The following is a 10716-nucleotide window of genomic DNA, read 5'->3' on the forward strand; positions in this document are numbered from 1 at the left end:
AACCAAAGCTTGAAGAACCATAGTAAGGTCCCATGGGGAAACAGGATCCTTGACCGGGGGGCGTAATAGGAAAGTACCTTTAATAAAGGCTTTACACAGTCTGGAAGAGGCCAGAGAAGCAGAATTCTCACCCCCGTGAAAATGAGAGATGGCAGCTAACTGAACTTTGATAGTAGAAGAGCTTGCTCCTTGTTAAAAAATATTGGCTAGGAAGTCGAGAATGGCAGAAAAAGGAGCCGTAAAAGGCTCTAAACTCCTTTGAGAAGCCCAAGAGGAAAAACGTTTCCATTTGCTGCGGTAAACCTTCCTGGTGGAAGACTTATGAGCTGCCACTAGACTAGACCTGACTGAAGAGGATAATCCAGGTGTCCTAGCAATCAGGGGAACTGGAGCAGCCAAGCTGTGTCCAGGCTCGGATGAGGAACCCCTGAGGGGTGTGAAATAAGATCCTGAATGGGATCCAAGATCCAAGGTGGAGCCAGATGATGAGATCAATGGAAGGGAAACCATACCTGGCGAGGCCAAAATGGGGCAATGAGGATCACTTTGCTCACCAGTCGACAAGCTTTCTGTAGAAACCTCAGAATAAGAGGTACTAGAGGGTAAGCATACATAAGACCGGGAGGCCAAGCTTGGACTAGAGCATCTCTTGGGAGGACTCTCCCAGCTGGGTGTTCAGAGCGAAGACTTCGCTGAACTTTGTGCTGGAAGGAGATGCGAAGAGAGCTCAGCAAGGCTGACCCCACTCCAGAAAGATCTGCTCTACTACTGAATGATTCAGAGACCACTCTTAAGGCATCAGAATAGTCCGACTCAACCTGTCCGCCAGGATGTTGGATCATCCCGGAATGTGCATTGCTATGAGAAAGCGACCGGTGGAGATTGCCCATTCCCAGACTCTCATGGCCTCGTGACAAAAGGGTAAGATCTGGTCCCTCCCTGTTTCCTGACATACCAGACCACTGACATGTTGTCTGGTTGAATTGCAATGGTTCCCAGAGGAAGAAAGGCATGGAGGGCATGCAACGCCAAAAGGACCACCCTCATCTCCAGAACGTTTATATGCAAACTGGTCTCAACAGGGGACCACAGGCCTTGGACTGTCCTGCCCAAACAATGCCCCCCCACCCAAGTTGGGAGGCATCCATGGTCACTGTGGCTTGGACAGGGGCTGGAACAAAAGGTTGTCCCTCCAAGATTTCCGGAGAGTACATCCACCAAAGAAGGGACGACCTGCAGACTTGACTGAGGTGTATTGGATATGATAATGGAAGATCCAACAGAGACCATTGCACCACTAGAGTCCACTGTAGTACTCACATGTGTAACCGGGCACATGGAAGAAGCGTTATGATCACTGCCATAGAACTTAGGGCCCTCAAAACAGATTCTGCTGAGGGAAGATGAGAACAGTAGATCAAGGAAACATGCATCCCTCACGTTTCGAACTCTCTCCGTGGGTCAGGAAGATTTTGCACTGTAGTGTGTCTATCCATGCCCCAATGTAGTCTATCACCTAGACAGGATTTAGAAGAGATTTCGATGCGATGATTGTAATCGCCAAGTGAAGTGCAAGCTTTAAGAAATAATCCCTGGTTTGACAAAGTAGACGCCTGGTGGAAGCAGTGAGGAGCCAATCGGCCAGGTACGGGTAGACCTGAATCCCCTGAAGTTTTAGGTGAGCCGCTACTACCGCCACCACTTTGGTGAACACCTGGGGGCTGTGGTGAGACCAAAGGTTAGGGCTCGAAATTGGTAATGATCGACTCCTAGCTGGAAGTGGAAGAACCTCCTGGAGCTTCTGTGCATCTTTATGTGATAGTAGGCATCCTGGAGGTCTAACAAGCACATCCAGTCGCTCTCTTGCAGGTAAGGCATGATGGACTGTAATGTGACCATCCGGAATTTATCTTTGGCAACTGACAGGTTCAGGGTAGATAGGTCCAGAATGGGCCTCAAGTCCCCCATTTTCTTTGGCACCAAAAAGAACCTGGAGTAGATGCCCGATCTGGACTGATTTGGGGGGACGGGTTCGATGGCTCGTTTCTCTAGCAGCTTGGAGATTTCCAGTGCTGCTGCCTCCCTTTGCATAGGTGGTACATCCGGGAGGTGTTTGGGAGGAACCACAAAAGGGATAGAGTATCCTCTGGATATGATCTGAAGCACCCAGTGGTCTGATGTTATGGAGTCCCATGCCGCCAGGTGCAATGACAATTGACCCCCCCGACTGCCTCCAGAGTAGAGCAGTCAGACAGCCCCTCAGGGTTGCTGTTCAGGCCTGTCCGAGTATGGTTCTCAAGACCCAAAATTCCTCGGACCCCCTCTGCCTCTGGGCCTGCATCCATCCTGTCCCCCTCAGCCTATTGGGGAAGAAGAGCCCCGAGTATCCCAGGAATACTGAGACTTCCAAAACCACATCTTCTTTTGCCCTCTCTGAGTCTGGGAAAAAGATCTCTGAGGGTTCGAGAAGTTGATTCCGACGGCAGACAGTGTCTTCCCATCTTTCTCACTCTAGACCAAAGTCTCTTTGACTGTCTTACCAAAAAGGGTAGAGCCATCATAAGGGACGTTGGCAAAAGATGCCTTGGAAGGTTCCAAAAACTGACATAATCTGAGACAGGTGTTGCGCCTCATGGACACGCCGGACCCAGCCACCCTAGCCACTCGTTTAGTAGCATGTGAAAGGAGATGCATGGACGTACTGGAAACTGCTTTTAAAGTTGCCATCCTCTTGGAGAACATGTCTCTGTCCTCCTGCGACATGGACTTAGGGGGAGACTCAGCCAATTCCTTGACCAGGTCACGCTGTAGTCTAGTAACGTGGGCCAGGCAGTTCAGCTGATGGAAAAGGTTGCTGATGCATAAACCCGCTTCCCTAAGAGGTCCATCATCTGAGACTCTTGCTCGGGGGGATGAACCGACAAACTCTCATGGGTTAGTTCCTTTTTAGTGGCTGCTGCTACCACCATAGCATCTACAGGGGAGCCCTTGTTCCACGCTGGTCTATCTGAGGGTGAACTCAAGATCTTGTTTGGACATTTCGGGACTGGTTCCACGGTGTCCAGCTTCTTCCAGGCCAGCGAGGTGACCAGGTCCACCAGGGAATCTATGGGAGGGGACACCCAGGAAGTAGATGGGCCCATGCCAAAAGCCTCTAGGAACACGGATTCATCAGAAGGTTTGGGAGCAGACCAACATCCCTGCTGGCGTAGGATTTCCATGATGTCTCCAAAGGAGACATCCTCGGGAAGTGACCTGGGGGAACCTTCACCATCATCCAAATCCATGTCCTCGGTGAGGGACTCGGGAGAGTTCAAGTATGCTTGTGAGGCACATCTCCGGTGGGGCTCTGCGGGGGAAACTTGCAAGCCACTTGTTCCTCAGGGGGAGCCGCCTGGGGCTCCTTGAGCATGGGCTATCCCTCTGGTAAAATGATGGGATTCATAGACAGAGCCAAGGGAGTCGGGGCAGAGTCCGAGGAAATAGTCAAGGGTCTCGGATCCAGTGGACAGAAACCTTTCTACCATGTCAAACACCGAGGGAGAACGAGCCTCCTGGGGCAGCATTAAGGAAGCCGCTCTCCCAGATCCAATGCGAGAATCAGAGCCGGGCCCAAAGTGGATGGAGCTCCAAGGGGGGGAACTTGGCTCGACAATGTCGGAGCCGATGGAAAAAGTTCTGCTCCCTCGGATTCGACACCCAGGCTCTGGCTCAAGCGCTACTTGGATCCAAACTGTTTGGATCGCACATGCTCCAGGCAGCTGCCGGCATCGAGGAGACAGGTACCATCGGTGCCGACCCCCTGACTAAGGCCATCCTCGGATCCAAGTACTCCGAACCCGGTGGATGGATCGGAGAAGGAGAAATTGGTGTTAAGAAAGGAAGCGAGCTCCCCCTCCAGAGGAACAGGGGGCTGGCAAGACTCCCATCTGGATCTGAGTATGAATGAACCTCCTCATCATTTTATCCATGTCAACTTCAGATAAGCTTCGGGTGGATCTCGACGAGGCCATGGACTCTGACCTGGCAGGTCAAGGAACCGAGGCCCTAAATGGTGGTTGTGGTTCCTCCGCCTCCGGGGAAAATCTCAGAGATCGCAGCCGAGGGGAGTCATGTATCCTAGCCTGACCTTTGGCGGGAGTAGAAGAAAGGTCCGGGGATTGATTGCATTTCTCTGGTCTATGCTCTCTCTCCTTCTCTCTGCCCCTTCTGCGCTCCACTTCAACAGGCTTAGAAATGGGAGGTTGAGTCCCAGCCTGGGAGGGAGGAGAAGCAATGGCAAGAGAGAAAGGAGAAGTGGCCACAGCAACCGCTGTGACTGACGCAGTGGAAGAGGCAGCCGTCTCAGTAGTGGATAGAATGCCTTACAGGGCCAACTTAGCCTTTTTATCCTTAATAGCACGTGGGTTAAAACCCACGCAAATGGTACAGTCAGTACTTAAATGTGTTACACCCAAGTACATAACGCAAAGAGTGTGGCCATCGGCTGGTGAGAATTTGTGGCCACACACAGTGCACCTCTTGAAGACAGGCTTGGAGTCAGCCATGTCTCTAAAGAATAAACAGCACACACAACAAGATAAGGAAAAGGGGAAAAACAAACTATTTCCTAATCGGACCCACTTACCACACACTCAAAGGCACACAACGCGGAGGATGGAGGGGAAGCAACACACTAACAAGCTAACACTGAAAACTACTGAAAAACTACTGAAAAAGCCCTAAACACGAAGCATCAGAGAGGGGAGGAAGAGAGGGAACCTACACCAACATCTACACTCAAACAACTATGACAAAAAACTGCTTACTTTATCAGAAACCCAACTCACTAACTCGGAGCTCAGGATCATGATGCTTCAGTCAAGCCGTGGCCAACAAGATCTGGGGGTTGTAAGGTAGTGGAGGTGTATTATGGGTAAGGGGAGGAGCTTGGAGCTCGGAGCAGATGCTAGTGAACTTGCCGTGGGTACGTTTGCCATTTACACATCCTTCCCTATGATTATAGAAATACGAACATTTGTTTGAAGGGAAGGAAGTGTAAATGGCAAACTCTCCAACACAAAGTATTTTTATAGAGGTAGTATTTGTTTTTTTTTTTAGGTTCTTGGTCTTAAACTGGATTTGTCAGTCAATGTAAATGCAATAACTGTTAAATTTGTAATAGTTTATAAGCAAAAGATCTCAGCAACCATCTTGACCTTGCCAAGGCTTTCGACACCATCCCCCATTCTGGAATTATAGCTAAACTCACTAAACTAGGTATAAATCCCTATGACACAAGATGGGTTGCCAACTGGCTCACTGACAGAACCCACACTGTAAAGGTTGCAGACTCCACATCTGACCTCAAAGCAGTGACAAGTGGAGTACCACAGGGTTCTGTCCTGGGACCTCTTCTGTTTGGTATCTACTTCTCTGACGTACAGGCTAACACAGAAGGCCACTGGCTAATGAAGTTCGCAGATGACTGCAAACTAGGAGCCATAGTCAAGTCCCCAAATGATGTGGACATCCTACAGAAGGGCCTCGCTGAGACTGATGCCTGGTGTCAGAGACATGGCCTCAAGCTCAATGCCAAAAAGTGCAGTGTCATCCCCTTTGGTAAAATCTCTGTACCCATGAACTACCACATAGGCAGCAATCTACTTAACACCGAATGTGTGATAAGAGACCTTGGGACCCAGGTGGACAGTAACCGCTCCTTTGATAGTCACATCGCTACAGTAGTCAGGAAGTCCTTCTACGTGGCACACCTCATCATAAAAGGGTTCTCATCTAGGAAAAAAGAGGTCATTGTTCCCCTCTACTCGACACTCATTAGACCCATTATAGAGTACACCGCCCCTTTTGGAATGTACCACACAAGACATCTGCAGCAGCTGGAAAAGCCACAGAAGTACCTCACAAAGAGGATTACTGGCCTCAAACAAATGCTCAACACTGACCACCTCAAAAAACTCCAGCTTTACTCCGTAGCATATCGCCTACTCAGAGGTGATCTCTGCTTAACATATGAAGCTATGTCAAACCCAGAGCTGTTGGACATGCTACACCTAAAGAAATCCCTCCGAGCTACATGCTCTAGGGATCTAAACCTTGTCACCACATTAAACAGGACACACTGGAAGGATAGATTCCTGTCCCAGAGACTTCCTATACTCTGGAACAAGCTACCCATCTATGTCAAGCAAAGTTCTTCATTAGCACTCTTCAAGAAAAATTTTGATGAGTGGATGGGAAATAGGAAATACACCCCAGGGATCACTTCTGTGTCTCTGCTCGACAGTGGCACAGGAAAATAACTTTCTTGAGTGGCGTAAGCCAGGGAACTTTGTTGGCTAGGCTTATGTAGGCCCTTGGGCCGATAGCCTAGTACCTACCTATGAACCTATGAGAGGACATAATTTGATTCTAGAAAAAGCTTAGACTCCACTTATTGGAAATGACAGTATAAACGTCCAGAGCTCTGTTGGAGAGAATGAGTTAAATAAAAGCCTTGTCGCAAGTGCTGTAGTAGGAAGTGTTCTGTGATTCCTTGATAAAGTAAATTTATAATTATTTGAGGCATAGGATCTAGTTTTTTGGAGGCAGAGGAATCTGTTTGTATAGGAGGGGATGACCACTAAAGTCTGTATCATTGCTCTATAATGCTTAGCACCCAAACATATGTTGTTATTGATAACCATGGAGGAATGCATAGGGAAATATTTCTTGCAATTGTTTTTTGAGCAGAGGGGGACTGGTGGCAAGGAAAGATCATACATTTCTCTTAATGGGGGGGTATGCTTGAGACCCATTAGCTTTCGTTTTGCCATCATCTTGCCATTTGTTTCTAACCTGTTGTTAAACAGATTTTTACTGGACTGGAGTGAAAGGTATGTGAAAAAAATGGTCCTGAAATTAGTACGGTAATTTCTCTAATATTTGTAAATCAGAGATAAGAATAATTGCTTAACCCCTTGCATACATTTACCTCTCCGTTCAATGTTTTTGAGAACTTCAGCAGAGAAATTATCAAACAAAAAGGTCCTTATCCATAGGAGCATTTACTAGTCTGGCTTTGACATTCTCTGGAAATGTCTGAAGTCTAATCCAGGCATGTCTTCTACTTACTGTCATAGTAGCAGAGGCAACAGCCCTGTAAACATCATCTACTACATAGCAGGTACATTTAATTGTAGCTTACCCACCTGGGATACATCAATATGGATTTGCATTACAGTGAGTTTTACATCAGAATTTGGAAGTTTTGATAAGGACTGTGCCACAACAAACAAAACAGACAAAAGATGCTTAAATACAGGAGCCTGACAGATTGTTGGCCTTGAAAGCTAAGGTGGAAAAAGCATTTACTTGCTTGCCAAATCTGTCAAACACTCTGCTGTCTTTACAATTATGGAATGGGTTAGAAGGGGAAAAGGTTCTGGTACCTTTCTTTTGTATCCAAAGAAATAATGACTAGGTCAGCAGATTGGGTTTTCTAAAAGTAATTATGGGTATCTAGGACACTATAAAACCTATCAGGCTTTCTGGGAGCAGGAAGTTGGGAGTCTGGTGACATACAACCAGCTGAAAATACACCCCCCCCAAAGCTCCTAAAAATGTATGCGGATGTGTGTGTGTGGGGGGTAGCCAAAGATATACAAGTAGCATATAGTACCTTTTCTGGGAATCGGAAACTTCTTTGCCCGTCCATATGAAAAAAAAAAAAAAAGACTTTCATTTTTTTCTACAGTGACATTGAAGAATATCTCCTCAGGGAGTCCAAAGATATGGTATCCTCTGCTTAAGATTTGCAACCTGTGGGGGAAGGAATCTCAGAAACATACTCCAAGGTACTCTTCCTCTTAGTAGGTGTGGACAAATAAGAAGCAGGTAAGGAAGACTGGAAAGACTGATTGGCTTTGAACAGTCCTTGATCAAAGGTAAATCTACCCCCCCCCCAACATCAACGGTATCAGGAGGGGATTAAATGCATAGTCCTCTGAGTGTCCTTTCTGTGAGTGCCCATATGTATGGTCTTTGGGGTTGAAACCACAGCTCTGACCTCCATGAACGACACATCGTCTTCCCATACAAGAACCTGTTGGATACTTCCCTCAGCCTTCCCTGCTGATTCCACTACATAAATGGTTGGTTTGATGGTGTGAGAGTCCTGAGCCACAGTAGCCTCCAAAGGAGACATAGCAGAATGCCCTGGAGAAGCAGGCTGCAAGTGTTTCTCAGTGGAGTCATCAACCAAAGACCTTAACAGAGAGGTCTACTTTTTCATTTTTCTTCCTGAGGAGGAAGGTCCACTGCAGGGGAAGATGGCAACATGGTTGCTTGAACCATCTCCCGAAGAAATCTCTTTTCTAGAAAAACACAAAGGGAGTTAAGTCTGTTCTTAACAGTTTTTGTGGTTCAAGACTGATAAACAGAACAAAAACTGACGTCATGTTCAGACCCCAAACAAAGTGCATAACTAGAGGAGTCGTCATAAGGAATTTAGCACCCACAACTACACTTGACCTTTCTAACTGACATAAGCAAAAATTCTGCACAAACTCTAGAGCAAAAGGAATGGCCCCAATAGGGCACATATATGACTGAATACCAAGAGCTGAAGTGACTTGCACAACACTACCAGATGCAAAGCTGATGAGAGTCTGCATGAATGGAGTAATGTCAAAAAAGTTCTGAGTTTTGATGCATTCATATGCCCCTCAAACTTGGATGTCCTCACGTGCTACATGTGGATGCATGTCACACAAGGAAGGAGAATGAAGCTTTGTAGGCTGCCTCAATTCATAATATCCTTGGCAGGATGCATCTCATATATAATGGTTACTGCAACAATGATCTAATGAACAAGCAAGCATTAGCTGATCTGTGGAGTAATGACACTCACTCTTTTCCAGACTGGTAAAGCCTGTCTCTCTCTCTCTCTCTCTCTCTCTCTCTCTCACTAGCCGCACCCCCTCCCAGATTTCAAGACAGCCTGTCTCTCTCTCTCTCTCTCATTACCCCCCCCCCCCAGACAGAGGGGTAATGGTCCAGTTGGGTGCAGGAAAGGGGAGCCATTGGATTGGTCTTCTGGAAACAGTAATAAAAGAAAAAAGTGAAAGAAGAATGTAGAAATAGGGTCACCCATGACTGTATGTCAGCTCCTATTACTGCTGAGAAATTCTTTGAATTCCTATTGCTTTCAGTTAAATACGCATGGACTATTTATGCTACCTTTCCTTGAACATTAATTTGGCATAGAAGTAAAAAAAAAAAAAAAAAAGCACAAATCAGGAGCTAATAATGCTACAGATTTTCCAAAACTAGTATACTCTCTATGCTAGGAGCCTAAACAGTAAACTGCACTCCCTGGAGGCACTCCTCACCTTGGAAGATGCGAACATCTATACAGTCACTAAGACTTGGTTCAAGGCTGAAAATAACACCCCGGCTGTACAAGGCTTCAATGCCTTTCACACATTCAGACCTCAAAACAAGCATGAAAGAACCAAAGGTGGAGGTATATCCAGCTTCATTAAATCTAAATACACCCTGAGACTGGTAAAATAGTATGACTCTCGAGTTACTTCAGGTCCAAATACCTATAAGCAAAATACCCTACCACATCATCGCTAGCTGCATGTCCCCCACCATGAACCAGGAGAAGCACACCGCCTACGTGGATTTGATAGAGTCACTCAGTATACAGCCAAACACCACGGTCATGGGAGATTTCAACTATTCTTCCACTGACTGGGTGACTTATACGAGCATAAACACAATCGCTCTGAGGTTCCTGGATTTCACTAATTCAAATGCCCTGCAGAAGACCTAGGGGAACCACTTGGCACTCTCTTTAACATTAGCCTGAGCACTGGCTTTGTTCCACCAGAGTGCAGAACAGCAACAGTAATCCCCTTGCACAAAGAGGGTCCATCAACTGACCCAGGAAACTACTGACCCATAAGCCTAACCAATCTTATCTGCAAGGCCATGGAAAGAATCACCATGGACCTTATCAACAAGGACACAGGTGACCCAGTCGAGTTTAGTTTTGTCAAAGGTAGCTCTGCTTATTAAATCTAGTTAACTTCTTTGAGAATGCCTCCAAAGCCCTGGATGACGGCAATGCAGCACATATGGCCTGTGCTGATTTTAGCAAAGCCTTTTGACACAATCCCCCACTCAGAGATCATTGAGAAACTCTCTCAGCTGGGGATTAACCCATATGTCACTAGATGGGTAGCCAACTGTCTCACTGACAGAACGCACACTGTCAAAGTTGGGAAGTCCAACTCCACCAGTAGACCAGTTACCAGTGGGGTACCACAAGGATCTGTGCTTGTCCCTCTACTATTTGGAATCTATGTCTCTGAGGTTCAGGTGAAAGTAGATGGCCTGCGGCTTACCAAGTTTGCAGATGATTGCAAACTAGTACAATCACTGAGCCCCAAAATGATGTAAACATATTACAGAAAGGCTGACTCAGACAAATAACTGGTGCCAATGTCATGGACTAAAACTAAATTCAAAAAACTGCCTATTTATCCCCTTTGGCAAAGAAGTAGCCCCTATAGATAGCACCCCTCTAAACTCAAACCCAGTGATGCAAGACTTGGGAACACATGTTAATAGCAATCTAAACTTCGATCACCATGTGTCCACAGTGGTAAGGAAAGCCTTCTACATTGCGCATCAAATAAATAAGGGCACTGCATCCAAGACTAAGGC

At 46.6% G+C, this 10716-nt stretch overlaps 1 protein-coding gene across 1 annotated transcript in view; it reads right to left on the reverse strand.

Annotated features, from left to right (window-relative positions):
• Positions 1 to 10716, reverse strand: part of DNM1L (dynamin 1 like) — a 1168830-nt gene that overhangs the window by 146825 nt on the left and 1011289 nt on the right. The gene's annotated exons all lie outside the window — the stretch shown is intronic.

Source organism: Protopterus annectens, chromosome 11.part0 (genome assembly GCF_019279795.1).
Source record: "Protopterus annectens isolate FY-2018-M chromosome 11.part0, PAN1.0, whole genome shotgun sequence".
Lineage (NCBI taxonomy): Eukaryota > Metazoa > Chordata > Ceratodontiformes > Protopteridae > Protopterus > Protopterus annectens.